Below are 18,097 nucleotides of genomic sequence, written 5' to 3'. Positions count from 1 at the left end.
CCCCGGACAGCACCCACTATAGCTCCAGCTGTCTTGCCAAGGCAACACAGGCACAATCATTGTGCGACATCACTTCAGCTCTAGACGACTCACGAGGGCACCTACTGTACCGAGTGGCCCAGGACCTCCCAGCCCATACCTGCTTCGGCAGCATCTGTCCCGCCAGGGTGCCCCAAGTGCAGAGAGCCCTGAGACCTCCTGGCTGGCATCTGTCTTCGCTCCAGCCATCCTGTCAGGGTACTCCCTGCATGGAGTGCCTCGGGACCCCCGGGCCCACACCTGCTTCAGCTCCTGCTGTCCCATCAAGGAGCACTCTACATGGAGCACCCTGTGACTCCTAGCCCAAGGCCACTTTGGTTCCAGCTGTCCTGGCATGGCGCCCCCCTGAGTGGAGTACCCAAGGACCACCTGGTTATGCTTCAGCTCCTGCCACCTTGCCAGGACGCCCCATATTGCAGAAAACTGTGGGACCCACTCCCACCCCCTGCTGCCCGCTTTGGCTCCAGCCATCCCACCAGGGTGCTATATGCCTGGGACACCCCAGGACTCCCAGCCTACACCTGTTACAGCTTCAGCCAGCCAGCTAAAGTCACAGGCATAGTCTACACCGGAGATATTCCTACACAAGGCCATTACCTCATGTCTAAGAGAAATAGCTGTTCTGCCTAATTCATAGAAACAGAAAATCAAACAAAATGAGGAGATAGAGGAATATGCTTCAAAAGAACAAAGCAAAATTTCAGAAAAAGAAAGAAACAGAGCCAAGCAATCTACATGATAAAGAATTCAAAGTAATAGTCATAAAGATGCTCACTGGACTTGAGTGGATAAACTCTGAACTTCAACAAAGATAAAAAGGATAAAGAACCAACCAGTTGAAGAATAAAGTAACTGAAATGAAAAATATACTAAAGGGAATTAACAGTAGATGAGAGGATACAGAAGAAAGGATCAGCAATGTAGAAAACAGGGTAATGAAAAGCATCCAAGCTGAACAGCAAAATCCTAAAAGGATTTTAAAAAATGAGAAGAGGTTAAGAGATCCTTAGGACAATATCAAGTGTACTAACATTCACTTGATAGAGGTCCCAGAAAAAGGGGAGAGAGAGAGAGAGAGAGAAAGGGGCAGAAAATTTTGAAGAAATAATAGCTAAAAACTTCCTTAACTTGGGGAAGGAGACAGACATCTAGGTCCAGGAGGCACAGAAAGTCCCTAACAAGATGAACCCAAGGATGTCTACACAGCCAGATGATAATTAAAATGTCAGAGTAAAGATAAAGAATCTTAAAAGTAGCAACCAACAGAAAAACAACTGGTTACGTGTAAGGAAAACCCCATGAAGCTATGAGCTGATTTTTCAGTAGAACTTTTGCAAGCCAGAAGGTAGGATATAATCAAAGTGCTGAAAGGAAAAACCTACAACCAAGAATATTCCAACTAGCAAGGGTATTCAGAATAGGAGAGAGAGAGTCTCCCAGACAAAAGTTAAAGGAGTTCATCACCACTAAACCAGCCTTACAAGAAATGTTAAAAGGACTTCTTTAAGCAAAAAAAGAGAAGTCATAATTAGAAAATTATGAAAAGAAAAACATCATAAGTTAATAGGTCGATCACTAAAAAAGCTAGTATGAATATTAAAAGACAATAGTAGTAAAATCACCATTTTTCTAAAAAAAAAACATATAGATGGCCAATAGACATATGAAAAGATGCTCAACATCACTCATCAGGGAAATGCAAACAACCACAATGAGATATCATCTCACACTTGTCAGATGGCTAAAATAAAAAACTCAAAAAACAAGTACTGGTGAGGATGTGAAGAAAAAGGAACCCTCATGCACTGTTAGTGGGAATGCAAACTGGTGCAGCCACTGTGGAAAACAGTATGGAGGTTCCTCAAAAAGTTAAAAATAGAACTATCCTACAATCCAGTAATTGCACTACTGGATATTTACCCAAAGATTACAAAAATACTAATTTGAAGGGATACATGCATCCCTATGTTTATTGCAGTATTTACAATAGCCAAGATATGGAAGCAACCCAAGTGTCCATCTATAGATGAATGGATAAAGAAAATGTGGTACACACACACAGTGAAATATTATTCAGCCCTAAGAATGAAATCTTGCCATTTACATCAGCATGGATGGATCTAGATAGTTTAATGCCAAGCAAAATAAGCCAGTCAGAGAAAGACAAATACCGTATGATTACACTCATATGTAGTATTTAATAAAGAAAACAAATGAACAAAGGGGGGAAAAAAAGACAACCCAAAAAAAACCAGAATCTTAACTATAGAGAACAAAGAGAGGGTTACCAGAGGGGACATGGGTGAAATAGGTGAGGGGGGTTAAGAGTACACTTACTGTGATGAGCACTGAGTAATATATGGAATTGTTGAATTGCTATTATTATATGCCTGAAACTAATATAACAATGTATATTAACTACACTGAATTATAATTTTTAAAAAAGTAGTAAAATCAATTATATCTAAAAAATTATAGGACTCAGAAAATAAAAGGATGTAAAATATAGCATATACATAAAACATGAATAGGAAAAATGTAGTGCTTTCAGAATGAGTTTGAACTTAAGCAACCATCAAGTTAATATAGACTGTAATACAATTAGGATGTTATATATGAACCTCATGATAACCACAAACCAAAATCCTTTAACAGATACACAAAAAAATTAAAGGAATCCAAGCCTAAAACTAAAGAAAGCCATCAATCACAAGGGAAGAGAGCAAAAGAAGAAATGGACAGAGAAGAACTATAAAAACCACCAGAAAACAATTAACAAAATGGCAATAAGTCCATACCTATCAATGGTTACTTTAAATGTATATGTTCTAATGCTCCAATCAAAAGACACAGGGTGACTGATTGGGTTAAAAAAAAAAAAAACCCATCTATTATGCTGCATACAGGAAACTCACCTCTGATGGAAAGACACAAACAGACTGGAAGTAAAGGGATGGAAAAACATATGACAATGCAAATGAAAGTGCAAAAAAAAAAGCCGAGGTAACAATACTTATACAAAAGAGAGTTTAAGACAAAGACCGTAATAGAAGACCAAGAAGGACATTACATAGTGATAAAGGGATCAATCCAACAAGAGGATATAACAATTATAAATATCTATGCACCCAACACAGGAACACCTAAATAAATAAAGCAAATATTAACAGACATAAAGGGAGAAAATAACAGTAATACAACAATAGTAGAGGACTTTAACATCGCACTTACATCAATGGATAGATCATCCAGACAAAAGATCAATAAGGAAACAGTGGCTTGGAATGATACATTAGATCAGATGGACTTAAGAGATATGCCCAGAACATTTCATTCCAAAGCAGCAGAATACACATTCTTTCCAAGTGCACATAGAACATTCTCCAGATCACATGTTAAGCCATAAAATGAATCTCAATAAGTTTAATTAAAGAGTGAAATATATCAAGCAGCTTTTCCAACCACAATCATATGAAACCAGGACTCAAATACAAGAAAAAAAGTCTGGAAAGAACATAAACATATGGAGGCTAAACAACAGGTTCCTAAACAAGTAGGGTCAACCAAGAAATCAAAGAGGAAATTAAAAAATACATGGAGATAAATGGAAATGAAAATACAATGGCCCAAAATCTCTGGGATGCAACAAAAGCAGTTCTAAGAGAGAAGTTTACAGTGATACAGGTCTACCAAGACCCAAGAAAAATCTCAGGTAAACAATCAAACCTTATACCTAAAAGCACTAGAAAAAGAAGACTAAACAAGGCCCAAAATTAGTAGAAGGAAGGAAACAATAAAGATCAGAGCAGGATTAAATGAAATGGAGACTAAAAAAAAAAAAAAAAAGGAAAAAAAAATCAATGGAAACTAAGACTGCATCTTTGAAAAGAGAAGTAATATTGATAATCCTCTAGCCAGATTCATCAAAAGAAAAAAAGAGGACTCAAATAAGTAAAATTAGAAATGAATGAGAAGTAAAAGCAGACAACACAGAAATACAAAGGATTGTAAGAAGCTACTATGAAAAATTATATGCCAATAAATTAGACAACTTAGAAGAAATGGATAAATTTCTAGAAATATACAATCTTCCAAAAAAGTGAATCAGGAAGAAATACAAAATGTGAACATACTAATTATTAGTAACAAAACTAAATGGGGTAATCAGAAATCTCCCAATAACAAAAGTCCAAGACTAGATAAGCTTCACAGGTGAATTCTACAAACATTTAAATAAGAGTTAATAAGTACTCTTTCCAAATGATTCCAAAAAAAACAGGAGGAAGGAAAACTTCCAAATTCATTCTATGAAGGCAGCATTATCCTGATATCAAAACTAGACAAAGAACATATACAAAGAAATCTATAGGCCAGTATGTCTGATGAACATGGATGCAAAAATCTAAAAGGCAATCTACTGAATGGGAGAAGATATTTGCAAAGGATATATCTGATAAAGGGTTCATATCCAAAATATATGAAGAACTTAATACAATTCAACACCAAAACAAAAGGACAATCTGATTTACAAATGGGCAGAGGACCTAAAGACAAATATTTACGAAGAAGACCTACACATGGCCAACAGGAAGATGAAAAGATGCTCAACATCACTAATCAAGGAAATACAAATCTAAACTACGAAAAGATACCACCTTACACCTGTCAGATTGGCTAGAATCAAAAATACAACAATAACAAGCATTGGCAAGAATGTGGAGAAAAAGGAACCCTGATGAACTGTTTGGTGGGAATGTAAATTGGTTACAGCCACTGGCGAAAACAGTATGGAGGTCATTAAAAAATAAAAAACAGAAATCCCACATAATTCAGTAATTCCGCTACTGGGTATTTACCCAAAGAAAACAAAAACACTATTTCAAAAAGAGATATGTACCCCTATGTTTACTGCAGCATTATTTACAATAGCCAAGATAAGATATGGAAGCAACCCAAGTGTCCACTGACAGATAATGAAGATGGGTATGCATGTGCATACACACACACACCATGGATTATTACTCGGCCATAAAAAAGAATGAGATCTTGACATTTTCCACAACATGGATGGATCTAGAGGACATTATGCTAAGTGGAAAAAGAGAAAAACAAGTACCATGTGATTTCACTTATATGTGGAATTGAAAGAAAAAAACAAAACAGGGGTGCTTGGGTGGCTCAGTTGGTTAAGCATTTGCCTTCGGCTCAGGTCATGATCCCAGGGTCCTGGGATCAAGCCCTGCATCGGGCGTCCTGCTCTGTGGGGAGCCTGCTTCTCCACCCTCTCGCTCCCCCTGCTTGTGCTCTCTCTGTGTCAAACCAATCAATCAATCTTTAAAAATACAGAGAACAAACTGATGGTTGCCAGAGAGGAGAGGGGTGAGGGGAAGTGGGATACAGGAGGTAAGTCACAGGAATAAAAGGTACAACATAGGGAATATAGTCCATGGTATTATAATAGCGTAGTGTGGTAACAAATGGTAGCTACAACTGTGGTGAGGATAGCATAATGTATAGAGCTGTTGAATCACTATGTTGTACAACTGAAACTAAGTTAACATTGTATGTCAACTAAACTTCAATAAAAACAAATACAAAGAAAAGATTTATATGATCTAAGAAAACAGACTCAATCCTTTTTTGTTTTGTTTTTAAAGATTTTATTTATTTATTTGACAGAGAGAGACAAAGAGAGAGAGGGAACACAAGCAGGGGGAGTGGGAGAGGGAGAAGCAGGCTTCCCGCTGAGCAGGGAGCCCGATGCAGGGTTCGATCCCAGGACCCGGGATCATGACCTGAGCCGAAGGCAGATGCTTAATGACTGAGCCACCCAGGCACCCCTCAATCCTTTCTTAATGTAATAATTTGGTCCCTTTACACAAGACTGCAAATAACTAACTCCATGATCTTGAAGGAGGGGGGATTCTACACCTCTGTGTACAGCATGTTGCAATGGATAACAAACTTTAAATTGTAGCCATTGCTCCTCCTACATAAACTAAATGTCTCTTGCAGAATTTTATTTTCTCCTTCATGGAACTTTTTGTGGGGCAGCTCTTATAAGTTATTTCTTCATATTCTTGAAAATAGTTCTCAATTAATTTCAAGTCCTTTTAATCTTTCCTCATAAATGCCATCTGACTCCTCCTTATTCAGATTAGTATTCTTCCCTAAACCCCCTTCTAGGTTCTCCTTTTAACTACTGCCCCAGAATATACACATTGTCCAAATTCATTACTTCAAAACAACAACAACATACTTCCCACCTCACAGAAAGATACCACAAAATAAAATCTTTCATGTCTATGTTATTTTTGATGTACTATCTCAGGATCTTATCAAACACCCCCCCTTTTTTTTTTGTTTAACTGACTCCCCAGGCTCCTCCTTTCCTCTTAACTCCTTATCTGTGCACTATTAATCATGATATGCTAATCACTTATCTCTTTAATTTTTTCATTAAGGAACTCCCATCCTATTACATACTGAAAGGGACTCAAGCCTGTATTCTGTTCCTGAAACTTATAATAGTGAATATTAAAGAAAGCCACAATAAACAATAAATAAAGCCCCCAAAACTACATCTACTTAAATAACAGTAATACACTCCAGTTGGTATTTATGTGTTTTAGGTAGGAAATACCTTTAAAATAAGTAACAGAAATTGTGATTGGCCGTGAGTAAAAACAAAAGATTTTTTATGTTTCAGTTATTTCTTTCAAGTGCTTTTAAGTAAGAATAAAAACCTCTGGAGGTGACACGAAAAGTATGGCTTACCACAAAGAGTCTGCGTGCTGGAGAATATAATTAGAAAAAAACGACATAATACCTTGCAACGTATAAATCACAAACAAGAAAGGAAACTTCTTCTTAAAAGTCCACCGATTCAGATCTCTCTTCTGAAAAGGCAGGCAGCCTTATGTAACTAGTTCCTTATCATATGGTAAATGGTATGACAACAAAAGCAAAAAAAGTCAAGTGTCATGCCGCATCTTATTGGTAAGACCATTATTTAGCTGACCGCTCCACATACGCTACAGCTCAAAAGGAGAGAATGTAAGTCAGGTTCGGACCAGCACCTTCCATTTGTTATCACTGAGCTATCAAACATCTGGTTAACAGGAATTATGCACAGCAGTGAGAGGACTTTCAAAGTCTGACAACTGAAACGAGAGAGATTTCTAATTAAAAAGTGGCATTTAAAAAAAAACCCATATTATGTCCAAGGATTTAGAGCTGCACAAACGTTTGTGTCTGAGAAGTCACCTATAATTGGGTGAGTGCCTGGTTTGTGTCCTATCAACTGTGAAAGCTATATAAAGAGTTAAAGCTGTGATTTAGTGAGCAAGAAGAGCTAAACAATCGAGGGAACTCTGTTATCCATGTCCTGTAGTGCGATCAAAGTCAGTCATGAACCTGGATTTTTACAAGGCCTTCCCCATTGTGGTCCCTACTGCCTCGCTCATTGCACTCATTCCTACTGGAGAATACATAATGCAGCTCCTGGACACTGGAAATCACAGCACAGTCCAGATTACCCTTCCCTGAATCATCTGGGTAATCTGTGTAAAGATCATGTAGGCACTTGCCTGAAATGATATAGCACAGACATCCTTCAACCTTGCCCTCAAAACTAGAAGAAAGCAACAACTTCTAGAGTTTCCTGAGTCTTTATTGTTGATGTCCAAGCTCACAGAATCAAAAACAGTAGGCTACTGTAAAATGACACTGAACGACACTCCTCAAAGTCAACACAGCTTCAAGAGAAGAGCGAGCTGTGAGAACGTCTATGTGAATAAATGTCATCAGAAAGCATGCTTCTCTTTGGTTTGGGGTTGGAGGAAGGGACAGGAAGTGAAAAGCCACATACTTTTCTGTACCTATCAGATTTGAGAAATGACTGGGTTCACAAAGAGTTCTGTTGCAGTAGGGAAACCTGTTCTGCTGATTACTGTGCATAAAGGTGATGAACATGCAAGGCTGCTAAAAGATAATGCTGGGCTTTAAAGAAATTTTTAAACACTCACTCTCTGATCCTTCAGAAGTTAGTGCTGGGAAGGAGAAGGTAAGCAGCATGCACAGGCACTAGGCTTGTCACTTTACCAGTTAGAACAGAACAGATACTACAATACCTGACACTTGGGGGGCTTCGAATAAACAAAAAACAAAAGTCTTCTAGGACAGATGAGGCATCTTTACCAATAATGGCCAGGGGAAGTGCAGACTCGAAAAGCGGAGGTTTAGCTGCATAGTCTTATTTTTTAAGGCTATTCCACCACTTTGTTTCCTCAAGTGGGATTTAGTCTCAACCTATCCAGCAAGTGTCCTTTTGACAGGTGACTGTATCTCAGGCTTTGGACTGGGTAAGGGATTTATCCAGGGTCACAAAGGCTAAGAACAGTGCTAAAAACGGACACCTTTATCACAAAGGCATCTTGCTTACCAATCAAGTCTTGTTACTCCTTTCTTCCTGCGGTAACAATTGTTACTTCACCCATACTTTATCTTCTAAAAAATGAGTTGGGATTTTCCCTTCTTCTCTGTAAGAACAAATGCTAAATGATAAAGGATTAAACCAGAACACCTCTGTCTGTACATACACACACTCAAAACTGAAACAAAAGAGAGCTGTGACCAGTTTGTAACACGTTGGGTCAAAATGTCATCTATTTTCAGAAATTTGAGGGCTCACACAAACCCAAGACATTTTGCAAAATGTATCTCTCAGATTTAAAAAAAATTTACTAGTATAAACTTTGAAAAGGAATTTTATCTGTCTACTTCAGGGCTCCTTAGCATGTTAGTAATTAGGATTTCATGTTTAACGTAACTCTTTTTTCACCTTGCTTGTTTCTTACTGGGGAGAATGAAGAATATTCAACTCTGTCAGTGATTCTCTAAAAACATTTGTGTCATCTGTGGCCCCTGGCTTCCTCCCTGAAGTGACAAAACACACTTGGGCACAGGGAAAGAACCAAAAAAGCCACCCTGAGGAACAGCTTTTCTTTTTCCATCCATCAACACGGACTGGCTCATGTGCAGAGATAACCACCTTGTGGCACTTTCCTAAACTGCTGTTGATGTTGTTTTTATGTAGAGAGTAAACATGGTTTTACAACTGACAAGGAATTCAGATACTTTAATAGGGGTGGTGGGTGGCTTTCTAAATGGGAGTAAATGAATTTGTTTCCCTTGAAGAAATGCCAGTTCTTTTTCCCAGTTGTTCCCTTTGTGGCAGGATCTCAACCACTGAGTCAAATATATGAAGCTTCAGTGATTTCCAAGTTTATAAAAAGATTTTTTTTTTCCCCTTTATGAGACTTAGTTGGTCTTTAACCTTTCTGTGAAGTTGCAGCAAGTGTGAACTCCAAGGTGAGGCTTTGTGACTGATGTGACTTTCTTAAGGTCACATAGTCAGTAAGAGATGAGCAAATAACCCAGAAGTACTCCCACTAGTCCACACTTTTAACCACTATACCACACAAGCTCACATATCTGATTAATTTTAAGAACTGAGTATACCTTATGATTTCAAAGGCCCACTTGTATATGTTCTTCAAATAATTTCTGAAATCTATCATTACAAAATAAAATGTGCTAATGAAAACTGACAAGTCTATTGTTTCTAATTCATCTTTTCTGACAGCCAAAAAGCACCTTCCAACACCATTAACTAAAGAAGACTTTAGAAGAAAGCTAAGAACTGCCTTAAAGCAAGCAAATCCTAGCAGACATAGACAAATCAACTGATTTAGCATAGCTCTGGTACACTAATAACTGCCCCAGAATTAAAGACAGTGGTTCTCAATTCTGTCTGTACAAATCACAATCACTTGCGGAACTTAAAAACTACATATGTCCAGGCCCCACCCCCAGACCAATGAATTGAAATCTCTGAATCAGGTATTGGTATTTTTAAAAAACTTCCTATGTGATTCCAATGAACAATGAGTGTTGAGAGCCACTGTAAATTCCTCAACTGAATACATTTGAGTAGTTCTGACTATGTGTTATACTTGTTACCTACACAGTTCGAAGAAACCAAATAGCAAAGGAAATGAAATCTTTGCACAAACAGCTATGTAACAAAGCTGAAGGTAATAGAGTCCCAAAGAATGGTCTCATCTAGGGGCGCTTGGGTGGCTCAGTCGTTAAGTGTCTGCCTTCGGCTCAGGTCATGATCCCAGAAGCCTGCTTCTCCCTCTCCCACTGCTGTGTTCCCTCTCTCTCTGTCAAATAAGTAAAGTCTTTGGGGAAAAAAAAAGAATGGTCTCATCTACAGAAATTTATTCAAGGAAGTCATTATTTCTACCTCTGAGAGGTTAAAGAATGCTTCTAAGGTGGCAGCAACATTTGAACTGGGCTTTGAAGACTAGGACAGATAGATATGAAAAGGCAATTGGCATTTTAAACACAGTTCAGAGTGCTAACAAAGATGTCTGTGGGGGAAACAGTGGACACAATGTAAGAAAACAAGAGAGTAAGTTGGAGAGGCAGGTTGGGACCACTTTAAGAGAACCTTCAATTTCAAGCAAAATTACATAGTAGAAGTGGGGCATCATTAGGTTTCTGAATAAAGGCCTGCCCTAATCAGGATTAAGCTTTAGTGAGATTTTTATTAAAGCTGGAGGAAGGATGGACTAAGTTGAAGGAAGAGACACTTGGCTAGGAGACCTGTTTGAGAAGGCTCTAATTGCAGCAGTCTAGGCAAGTAATGAAAGCCTGATGTAAGTTAGCAGCACTGGGAAAGGAGACAGACCGCTGGGTAAGAGAAGTCACAAAGGCAGGACTTAGCATTGACTAGATAGGGGGGATAAGGACAAGAGAAGCACCAACGACAAGTCGGCTTTCAACTCTGGATAATTAGGAAGACGGAAATGTCACCAAAAGAAATAGGGGACTTTCCAAAGATGAACTCAACTCAGATTTGAGACTTTGAATTGCCTGAGGAATATCCAAATGGAGATGCCCAACAAAAAATACAGTTTTGTCTGCAACCTAAGAGAAATGTCGGAGCTGAAGGTACACTTTGGGAAGAGACACACAAGAAATGTTTGATTGGAATGACTAATATCCTTCCTAAGATAACTCCATTATCCTTTACCAATTATATTTGTGCTGATTTCTTGAATTACTCTTTTACCGGCACTCGTCTGAATCTCCTGCCTCCTTGTCTTAGCTTCCCTAGTCACGACAGCTACAAGCTGACATCGGTGCCACGAGCTGCTTTCTGCACAGCCACAAGCAGGATGGCTACAAACCCCTGCGGGGAGGGCAGTGGGAGGAAGGAGACTGCTACCGCTACAAATCCACAATCTCTGGCCTCTTCTGGCCAATATTCTCTGGCCTTGGCACAGAGCCTTTTCCAGATCCTCCTAATGATTACTCTGTAACCAGTATTTTCACTCTCTACCCGACCAACTTCATATCCTACTTCATGAAAAATGAAGTTGTCAGGCATGATTTAAAATCTCTCCCTTCTACTTACAAATTTACCTATAGCCACATTATTCCTCACTTACTTGCTTCCAGTCTCAGACGATGTAGTTGTTTTCCCCTGTTCAAGCTATTCCATCTGCCTGTGACCATGGTCCCATTTCTTTGTGCCTCCCCCGGAACCCTGTTCCATGGTATGTATCGCCCCTCCATCTCATTCTCAATTTCAGGTTATTTTTCTTTACTGGCTCCTTCTCCACACCCTATTAACACGCTTAAGTGTCTTGTCAAAACAAATTGTTCAATCTCTCTCCTACCCTTATGATTAAGTTTCTCAACAGAGAAATCTACATTTGCTGACTCTACTTCCTCATCTTAATCTCAGATATAAGAGTTTATATATTCCTTCCAATTACATAAGAAGTTCTTTTTTTTCCAAATGTGCATTTTTTTTCCCTTGAGGAAAGAATACGTATCTTTACTCCTTTTATTTATTTATTAAGATTTTTAAAAAAATGTCAGAGAGAGAGAGAGAGAGCACAAGCAGGGGGAGTGGCAGAGGCAGCAGGCTCCCTGCTGAGCAGGGAGCCCAATGCGGGACTTGATCCCAGGACCCCAAGATCATGACCTGAGCCGAAGGCAGATGCTTAACTGACTGAGCCACCCAGGCATTCCTTTACTTCTACTTACATACATACGTATATTTTTTATTTATTTTAAAGATTTTATTTATTTATTTGATAGAGAGAGACACAGCCAGAGAGGGAACACAAGCAGGGGGAGTTGAAGAGAGAGAAGCAGGCTTCCCACTGAGCAGGGAGCCCAATGCGGGGCTCGATCCCAGGACCCTGGGATCATGACCTGAGCAGAAGGCAGACATTTAACCTACTGAGCCACCCAGATGCCCCTACGTCTACTTTTAATGTACAGTTGACCCCTGAACAACATGGGTTTGAACTACATGGGTCTACTTATACACGGAGTTTTTTTTTTTAAATATATAGTACAGTACTATAAATGTATTTTCTCTTCTTAATGATTTTCTTGATAATTTACTTTATTGTAGTAATACAGTATATATAATACGTATAACAAAGTATGTGTTGATCATCTGTTTACGTTATTGGTGAGGCTTCCAGTCAACAACAGGCTATTAGTAAAGTTTAGGGGGAGTCAAAAGTTACATGTGGATTTTTGACTGGGGGGGGGGAGGTCAGTGCCCCAGCCCCCACTACATTCAAGGATCAACTGCATAACCATATATCTTAATGTATAACCTTAGCTGCAGAGAATTAGTGGCATTTAATTTTATAGTTTTAGGAACTGGGAACATGTGAAAAGTGTGTAAATCTGTTTTCAGATGAGCAACATTTTTCTCTGCAATTAAACCATAAGAATACTAGTTATAACCTGGTTACTGCTTTATTCTTACAAAACATTTTTGCAGTGCAACTGATTTGCCACTCACTGTAATTAAAAACCTCCATATGACGAACAACATCATAACGGGGTGGGGGGGGGTTGAAAAACTCAATGGAAAGAAAAATCTGTAAATAAATGGAACTCTGAAATAGTACAGGCAATTCAGTTACTATAACATGATTTCATTTCCACAGTAATTGCAGGTGTTCACCAAGCAGTTTGTTGTAGTTTCTCAAGTATTTTTGCTCCAGTGGAATTTTCAGTATTAAACCTTGTGTATATTTTGATATGCCTCGTCTTTTAAGACAAGAGTATACCTTTTCTAGCTGTACTAAAATGACAGAAAGCCAACTCTCAAACTCCTCATTCAAAATGCATAGTGGAACAACACAAACAGCAATAATAGAACATCAAGCCCCATTTTACCCTTTGGCCTTAAAATCTTCTCTAAAGCTTTGTAAAAAATATTTAGACAAGGAGTAAAATGGAAGCATTTGAATTTTGCCTCCAAGAAGTGACTTTACAGTTAACTAGAACTATCAGAATGAGAAAAGTCAGCGGCAGGAAGAATATTAAAAAGGTGTTAAGCCTCTATAATAAACAATCTAAACGGAAGTGTTTAAAGACAACAGAGGAAAAACACACCAGGCGATTAGGATCTTGAATTTAACAAACTCGATACACATGGGAATAATCATTTTTTCTCCTTAAAACTTTGATTCAACTTTGCAAGACTAGTTAATAAAATACATTCATAAAACTAGTTAAAGGAAGCGTTTGCCTCTAGAGTAAAATTTTCCATTAGGATCCATTAATATTTGATAAATGCTTCCAATTCAACAAATACCAACATGTAAAACATTCAAAGAATTCTCCAGAATTCTGTCTGTGATGTACCAGATAAATAAAAGATTTAGTACAATACCATACATACTTGGTAATTAACTGCTCTTTAACCAATTCTTCTATTTTATCAGTCCACAGAAGATAAAAGATAAAGTCCATGGAAGGTAAGAGAAAAGCAGTATTTGGAATCAAGTTTTTCAATCAAAGAAACATTTAAAAAATTTAAATATTCACTAATTTTATAATTATAGGAGTTAAAAAAAACAATGTCACATTTACATCTAGCTTTAACTGTTTTTCATTAATTTCATTAAAGATTTTTTAACAATCTATTTGCAAAAAAGCAATGCTAGATTTGGTTAAAAGTAGCGATTCCTTTTAGGCTAAATAGTCATACCCTTATCAGACCATAACCACCCTGGAAAATATGAATCATTACAGAGACACAGGGTTACTGTCCTTCCTTTCACTCATTATAGTAAGTAACGATTTTTGTTTTTTCCTGTGCAAAGCCATTTTACCAGTGCTACCAATTCTATGTTTAAGTCCATAACATCAACAACGATTTATTTAAGTCGTTCCTATCCATTCATTCATTTGATTTATTCTATGAATACTGAGTACTAAGTGCCAGATTGAATGTTTGGCACTAGGGAGACAAAAGTAATCTAAACAATACCCTTGGCTGAAGGAGATTATGTTTTGGTAAGGAAACAGTTTCAAATTCACCTCACTTATGGTAGACATCTTTCCTGGTTTAGTACTGCTTATGTATTGTCCAAACACAATTTCTAGAACAATGGGAAGTCTCTTATTTTCATGTAGAAACGTGTGTGTGTGTGTGTGTGTGTGAAGTACATGCATATGGCCCTAGGAATGATTTGTGGGTCATGAAAGATGAGAAGGCAGGGAAGGTAAAATTCATGAATATGAAAAAAAGTTAGTCACCAGAATTAAACATAATGGCTGTATATAGGTCAAGCTTAGAAATGCTGCCTTACACTTAATTCTCCTAGGACCTGCAGTGGAGCAGGGTAAGACTCAATCAGAGCAAGTAATAAATCAATAATACTAACATGGATTTTTGGAAGGAGAAATATACAAGGTTTGGTTCATTCACTTTTGAAATTAAGAAGGCAAAATGTTAGCAAATAATACATTTAAGGCAAGGAGAGAGAAACATGTGAAGGAAACAGTGGGAGAGGTGGGTGAAAGGGGTTTGAGAAGAAAAATTAATAGGCAAATTTTCCTTTGATAACATTCCCAGTTTCTTCATGGCCCTCATCCTGCCAGTTACCCAGTATCTCTAGTACTCCCCAAAGTGCTCTACCTGACATTTCCTTGCTCCTTGCCACCAACAAGCCCAAGCTTCCACTATCTTGAGAAGTCTTCTGTAGATTAACCATGTCATATAGGGTTATAATCGCTTCCCTCTCCTCTTCTGCCAACCAAATTGGAAAGAGTGGTCAACATGTCTACGTCTAGTATCTTCACAACTGTCTACTGTAGTTGTCCTTGCAATCTGGTCTCCATACTTATCATCCTAAAAAAACTGCTTTCTTGAAGGTCACCTACAACCACCTAATTGCCAAAGCCACAGCTTTTTTCAGTCCTTGTCCTTTTTCTTTTTTAAAGGATTTTATTTATGCATTTGAGACACAGAGATACAGAGAGAGAGAGAGAGAGCATGAACAGGGAGAGAGGCAGAAGGAGAGGGAGAAGCAGGCTCCCCGCTGAGCCAGGAGCCCGATGTGGGGCTTGATCCCAGCACCCTGAGGACCTGAGCCGAAGGCAGACGCTTAACCATCTGAGCCACCCAGGCGCCCCCTCGTCCTTCTTCAATAGAGGATAAATACCAGGTTCTCAGAAAGGTAGTTACCACTTCTTTTTTTAACCTCATAACTGCTTTGGATTCCTTGGCAGTGTTCTGGTTGGATACATACCTTTCTGAAGTACACTGTGCCAAGGAAAGTGCACACATTTTGAAGTTACATAGTCTGAGTCTGAGTCCTGGTGTGATCTTGGACAAAGTACTTGTCTTCCCAGTCTGTTTCTTCCTCTGGGAAGTGGGACACCACTACTGACCTTACTGGATTGTGAAGATCAAATTAAATAATGCATGTAAAGAATCTAGCAAGGTGTTGCACATAGTTGATGTTCAAAAATGTCCACTTTCCCCCTCTTTCTGCTTTCTCTGTAGTGCTCAGGCATCCTTGGCATGGATGCAGCTGTTTCACAGGTTCTATCTCATCTTGACTTGGCATTTAACACCCTCTACCTCTGCCCTCTCACCATTTCAGTGCTGATTCCAAAGTCTAGGTCTCTCATTATCCTTACCATTTAAAAAAAAAATTATTTATTTTTGTAATCTGATCCTGCTTTACCAGGATCATCTTTGCTTATTTCCACCAGGGTTCTTACTGGGGGATACTTATATCCCTTCCACATGGTTCTCATAGTTGCGGTTCTTCATCCAAAGCCTGGGTCCTCAGTTGTGCCTTGCTCTCCTCAGGCCACTTCCCTTTCCACTTCAGAGTTGGAGGAGTGAACTCCAGAAATGTGCCCATGTAACATGCAAATGCAACAAAAAGCATCCAGCCAAGCATGATCATGATAACAAGTAAAACAATGTCCAAGACACAAAAACATGGTAAAAGATTATTCACCAAGATCTTGGCAAAGGAGTGTGCTCATGAAACCCCTCATTGGTAGAGGTCTTGCAAGTCAGTTCTAGTCCTTGGCTCCAAAGGATCTATAACACCCTCCTTTACTGTTTCTCCTCAGGTCCTTCCTATTCCTCTCCTTACAGATGTCCCCAGGTTTCCTTCCAGCAAGCTGGATCGTGGCCCCTTGGCACTAATGCCTTCCCAATTGCACTCAGGGTCCACGTTGGGGTGCTGGTCTGACTCTGAGCACTGGACGTGGGAAGACTCCTTACCAGTCTTTAGCTCCAATTCCACATTTTCAACTGCCTACTGGGGAACCACCCAAGTGGATAATCTGCCTGAACCTTTCCTACTCCCGAACAGGAATAGCCTCGGAGCTTGTAGAGCAGGTATGAAACCAAATGCACCACCTCTTAAAATTAGTTCCTCCTCTCCATTTCCCTAGAGGCACTAGTATTTTCCCAGTCACCTGTCTTAATACAGGCATACTGTGGAGATACTGTGGGTTTGGTCCAGACCATTACAGTAAAATGAGTATCATAATAAAACCGACTGAATTTTTTGATTTCCTAGTACAGATAAAAGTTATGTATACACTATACTGTAGTCTATTACGTACAACAGCACTATGTCTAAAAGAAGTATACACTTTAATTAAAAAATAATTTCAAAATGCTATCACCTGAGCTTTCAGTGAGTCATGATCACTGATCACAGGTCACCATAATATAATAATAAAGTTCAAAATATTGCAAAAATTACCAAAATGTGACAAAGAGACACAAAGTGAGCAAATGCTGTCGGAAAATAGTGCTGACAGACTTGCTCAATGCAGGGTTGCCACAAACTTTAAATCTGTAAAAAAATGCAAGCTGCGAAGCATAACGTAAAGCATAATCAAATGAAGTGTGCCTGTATTTTGAAATCATTTATTATTCTCCGTCCCCCCAACACACACACATTGCTAAACCTTGTAGATTCTGGAGTTGTAATGTCTCTTATCATCTGTCTCTCCCATTTAATTTTCCTTGTCATCATTTTAGTTCACTGCCTCAGTACTCTTTGGTTAACTACACTATCACTACTAGAGTCTTTGAGAAATCAATTTCATAAATGGTGTGGGCAAGAATAAGAATGCAAGAGATTACTGAAAAGCAGTAGAATCACTGACAGCAGACTAGGTCTTTAAGAAGTTTGCTAATGGAATAGTCTGAGGGGGTCAGTGAAGTTAAGGACAAAGGATAGGTGTTTTTTCTGTTTTGTTTTTTAAACTTCAAAGATGAATAAGCAGTTGTAGGCAGGAGGGAAGGAGTACGAAAGGATAGTATGCTAATTAATCTCATTCATACATTAATTCACTCATTCACTTCCAGATATTATAAATCTATAATTAGGCACTATGCTAAGTGCTGGGTATATAATGGTGAATAAAATCAGACAAAGAACCAGTCCCTACAATCTTCAAGTTGAAAGACAGAGGCAGACATTAATCAAATAATCATACAATTACATATAAAACTGAAAACAAGACAAGTGTAGGAAAGATAAGTGCATGGTGTTATTAAAGTCTATTTGTAAAGATATCTGCTCTAGTCAGGGAAGTCAAGAAAAATTTCTTGAGGAAGTTTCCTCAGGTTCTAAAAGATGAAGGGGAATTAACCAAAGGAAGAGGGGAGGGAAGAATATTC

General features: G+C 38.5%; 1 protein-coding gene, 1 long non-coding RNA gene and 1 pseudogene across 5 annotated transcripts in view; 1 reads left to right on the top strand and 2 right to left on the bottom strand.

Annotated features, from left to right (window-relative positions):
• RPAP2 (RNA polymerase II associated protein 2) overlaps positions 1-18,097 on the bottom strand; it is a 79,248-nt gene that overhangs the window by 7,018 nt on the left and 54,133 nt on the right. The gene's annotated exons all lie outside the window — the stretch shown is intronic.
• The window catches only part of LOC145721317 (uncharacterized), a 71,065-nt gene that overhangs the window by 45,702 nt on the left and 7,266 nt on the right, over positions 1-18,097 (top strand). The window contains exon 5 of one of the 2 annotated variants that reach the window (XR_014144987.1): positions 16,625-16,798. The exons of the other annotated variant lie outside the window; for it this stretch is intronic. This is a non-coding gene — a long non-coding RNA (uncharacterized LOC145721317). The remainder of the gene's footprint in view (positions 1-16,624; positions 16,799-18,097) is intronic. 2 annotated transcript variants of the gene reach the window in all.
• On the bottom strand, positions 6,952-16,647 carry LOC115937984 (mitochondrial sheath formation-associated protein pseudogene; annotated as a pseudogene).

The sequence above is a fragment of the Leptonychotes weddellii genome, chromosome 4 (genome assembly GCF_054177405.1).
Source record: "Leptonychotes weddellii isolate Sample4059 chromosome 4, ASM5417740v2, whole genome shotgun sequence".
In the NCBI taxonomy this organism is placed as follows: Eukaryota; Metazoa; Chordata; class Mammalia; order Carnivora; family Phocidae; genus Leptonychotes; species Leptonychotes weddellii.
This window is presented reverse-complemented; position numbering and strand designations above follow the sequence as displayed.